This window comes from Physeter macrocephalus, chromosome 14, assembly GCF_002837175.3.
Source record: "Physeter macrocephalus isolate SW-GA chromosome 14, ASM283717v5, whole genome shotgun sequence".
NCBI classification, from domain to species: domain Eukaryota; kingdom Metazoa; phylum Chordata; class Mammalia; order Artiodactyla; family Physeteridae; genus Physeter; species Physeter macrocephalus.
Window position 1 is genome coordinate 122,030,116 of NC_041227.1, and position 4,564 is coordinate 122,034,679.

Genomic DNA, 4,564 nt, shown 5'->3' on the forward strand with positions numbered 1-4,564 from the left:
TGGGCTGTTCCCGTGAGGCTCTAAGGCCTCACTGACACTTTGCTTCTTGTATTCTTTAGAGTCGCAGTTTGGGTTAGTATTCAGATGGCCTATCAGATACCACTCATGCACCACGTGAGAATTTCTTGGCTTCATCTGTCACTTTTCCAGCCACAAACTCACTGATCATTTCTGTGTAGAGGCAAAATGATTTCGAGCTGATGTGGCCACACCAGGTCCTGCCCTGGGTCTGCTTCACCCCTTCCCTCCTCCTGCCCTTGGGCTTCCCTGTTGACACAGCAGGACCCCAGCTTGGCACCCAGGTGAGCCTGTGCTGCCAAAAGGCAGGAAGGTGCTGGTTATGTGGCTTCTTGGAGGACAGTCCCCCGGGATTGAGCAGCCACCCACGCTGAGCAGCAGCAGGGTTACTGACGCATCGTCCGCCGGTAGTGCCTCCCTCCCCTGGTACCTCACTCCTGCTCCCGGAAATCACACTCCCTAGCACTTGAGTAGCCCATAAGCTCTTGCCTCAGGCTGTGTGTTCTGGGGAATCCAGGCGAAGACAGTGGGCATTTTCCACATGATTACACAGAGTTTAAGCCATCCGTAAATCTTCCTAGGGATCAATGTTGTAATCCACTTACGGGCCCTGGAGGACTTGTCTGAAAATACAGGGGACGCCTTACAAGGACTCTGTACTTCTCTGGACTCACTAGCAAATGTTGTTCTCGACAACAGGCAAGCCCTTGACGACCTCCTGGCTGAGCAAGGGGGAGTCTGCGCAGTTATGAATGAAACCTGCTGCAAGTATGTCAGTAACTCTGGTCAGATTGAGGTCAACATAAGAGAGATACATGAGCAAGCTCAATGGTAACATAGATAAACACACAAAGTCCAGATCCAAGCTCCATCTGGAATATGGTCAAACAGAGCCTCCCCAGCTTAACCTGGTTTCCTCCATTTCCTGGCCCACTACGCTATCATCCTCTGCTCATCTTCGGGCCTTGCCTCCTTAACTGCCTTGTCAACTTCGTTAGCAAATGGCTTGAAGCCATCAAACTTCAGATGATACAAACACAAGGGTACAAGCAACTGGGACTACAGCCTGGTGACCATCAGACATATTTTAGGCAACACAGGGAACAGTTCTGCTCCTCTAATCCAGGGGAAAACTCTGCCCATGTTCAGCAGGAAGCAGCTTCCGAAGGCAGAGCATTGCCCTTCGGCGCCCCTCAAGAATGAGAAGCAGGAACAGAAAAGGGGGGGGTTTTGTTGCCAGAGCTGTGCCAGTTCTTTGCTCAAAACCCACCAACCCCCGCTTGAACAGGAATTAACGTGTATCTTTAAGTCACAGGGTCTGGAGACAAAAGAAGGAAGCTATAGGAAGAGAGAAACACCAGATAGAACCAGCTGGAACAAAGGTGGCAACGAATCTGACCTCCAACAGACCCTCAGTCTCATTCTGCTGAGTTGACTGCATTGGCTACTAGATGACACACCTACTGGTGGCCCTGACTGGAAGATGCGGACCAAGAAAGGATAAAAAGGGTGCGGCTCCCCTTTGCAGGAAAGTCCTGCCCCTTCCCTAGACGAATGCATGTGCCTCCCCATCATTAGCCTCACTCCTCCTGCCTTTGTCTTTACTCTTTAAAATCGAATCCCTCTCACCACATGGGGGCGAGCAGGGGCTACTCTTCGTTGTGGTGTGCGGGCTTCTCATTGCGGTGGCTTCTCTTGTTGTGGAGCACGGGCTCTAGGCGTGCGGGCTTCAGTAGTTGTAGCACACAGGCTCAGTAGCTGTGGCTTGCGGGCTCTAGAACGCAGGCTCAGTAGTTGTAGCACACGGGCTCAGTTCCTCCACGGCATGTGGGATCTTCCCAGGCCAGGGATCGAACCCGTGTCCCCTGCATTGGCAGGCGGATTCTTAACCCGTGTCTCCTGCATTGGCAGGCGGATTCTTAACCACTGCGCCACCAGGGAAGCCCCTATTTTTTAAATTATTATTATTATTTTTGGGCCGCGCTGTGCGGCTTGTGGGATGTTACTTCCCAACCAGGGCTTGAACCCTGTCCTCGGCAGTGAAAACGCGGAGTCCTAACCCCTGGACTGCCAGGGAATTCCCAACATGTTTATTAATTGTACATAGCACAATTTGTCCAAACATTTCCAGTCAACGTGCTTATCATAACCGATGACCAGAGAGCTGAATCAGAAAACTTTGATAAACCATCAACCCGTCCACAAACGTGCCTCTCCCCTTTTCTGGGCCCCAGAACCATGGGGATTTCTATAAATGAATGATATCTGGCATCTGGTTCTTACTTCAGGGCCATCTCACCTAAAATTGCCCACTCTTTCCCCTTAAATAAGACGTTTGGATGGACTATCAGATCAGCTTATGCTCATACATAACTGGTTTCATGCATTTGGTATTTTTTAATTCTGGGGGATGCTGTAAGTCAGCTATGGCCATCACCGGCCTGAACGCAAGTCAAGCAACTTGTAGCTGAGCTTAAATTGAATATTATTTACCAACATAATCAACTATAATCTTGGGAACATTCCATTGGACCCCGAGGTCACACCCAGGACGTCCTCACACGCCGCCATCTGACTACTGGATGCCATGGTCACACTCAGAAAGCCCTCACGTCCCTTGTGAGGGTCTGGTTCCTCCAGACTGTCTGGCGTGAGGCTCTGGAGACCCCCCGCCCCCCACCAGCTGGGGGCAGTGCTGTTCCCACAGCGGGTGCCCTCGGGAGTTGGGGGGTTGCTGCCGGCGCTGGGGTTGGGGCAGGTCAGCTGCGGGAGGCAGCCCCGCCCACACCCTCACAGGAGTGGGTGTTTCACATCCAATCACGGCCCAGAGCGTTTGCGGAAGCGCCAGAGCCTCCGGCGGTGAGAGACAGAGCGAGGAGGCTGGAGCCGCCGCTGGACCGCGCGCTGCGTACCGCCTGCACGGCTGAACTCAAGAGTCTCGAGGTGGGGCGGGGGTCGAGGCTGGTCCGCGCTCCCCTCAGGCCTCGGCTCCTCCTTCTTTCCTGGGACGCGGGGGCTGGAGGGGCAGCAGGAGGGGCTGGAGGGCTGGGGCCCCCAGGGGGGAGGCGTCCACTCGCCGGCTCCGTTGTTGCCAGCGCCGGGGTGGCGGGGGAGGTGGGCGCCCTGCTGGGTCAGAGGCGCTAAGCCCGCAGGAGCCCCGGGGCTGCGGCTCAGTGGGGCTGTGACAAGTCCACCGTCTCCTGTGCCGCCAGCCGAGTCGGTAGGTCAGGCCGGGGTCGGGGAAGAACTTGTTGGCTGAGGTCTCCTGTCCTGTCCTTATGCTGCGGGGACAGGGCCATCGGGCAGGTCGGTGTGGGTGAGGCTTTGGGGAGCAGTGAGCGTTCAGGGGGTCCAGTGAACATTGGGGGAGCCCGCTGAGCGTTTGGGGAGACTGGCGAGCAGTTGGGGTCCCCGGTGAGCGTTCAGGAGGCCCCGTGAGCATTTGGGGAGCATGGCAAGCGTTTGAGGAGCCCGCTGAGCGTTCGCGGGGAGGCCGGGTGGGGAGGAGGACGGGAACGTCGGGTGGGTTTGCCGGCTGTGTGCACGTCCATGCGTTCCTTCACCTAAGAAGATCCAGGCGGGTCATTGGGACTGGAACCTTAACTCATCTTGCAGCTGCTGCATTTTGTGAAATCCTCCCCTAGTGCTCATCTGGGTCCCATGTTGACTGAGAAGGCAAAGAATGGAGTGGATACAGCTGAGGAAGCGCTGCGTGGGGAGGGCATCGGGGCACAGGTGCGCCCAGCTTACTCCCAGGGGTACCGGCCCAGGGCTGGAGGTTGAGCTGCATCTGGGGAGAGGGGATCGCCTGGGCGGTTCTGGGTTTACACTAGTGCTGAGCACACCTGAATCCATACTTGGAAACCGGAGAGCTGGGGTCTGCAGTCAAGGGAGTGGACGGGTGACCCACACCTGTGTACCTGGGAGGTGGTGAGTGCCTGGCAAGTGCAGGATTGGTGTCCCGGGGGATGGGATGATTTTCCTCCCACCATGGACAAACCCATGACCTCAGGAGGGAGCAAATGGGAGGATGAGGGACTTGTTACAAAGTGACCCAGATTCTGAGGAAACAGAGGTCTGGGGGATGTGGGACAGGATGGGACAGGAGACTCAGTGGTCAGGTGACCTGAGTTATGGGCAGAGGCCTGGGGACATGGGGACAGGAGTGGACCGGACACACTTAGTGTCATGTGACTTGTGTTTGGGGAGCGGTCTCCTCTGTGATGGGGATGCAGACACACCCCCACATGTGTCCCCACAATGGTGACAGACACACACACAGGTGCCCCCGTGATGGTGACACAGGCATACCAACAGGTGCCCTACATGATGGGGGACATACATCCACAGGTGCCTCTACACCACCCACGCCTGGACCCTGCAGTAAGTGTCTTGCTGTATGTCACCCTTGCAGTCCCTTGAGGCCTATGAAATAAAATCAAATCCGGGCTAGAAAGGAGACTTTTATTGCAAAAGGATTATTGTGAGGAGGAGGGGGGACCATTACAAGGGGGTGAGAGTGGGGGAGGGACTATTCCAATAGAGG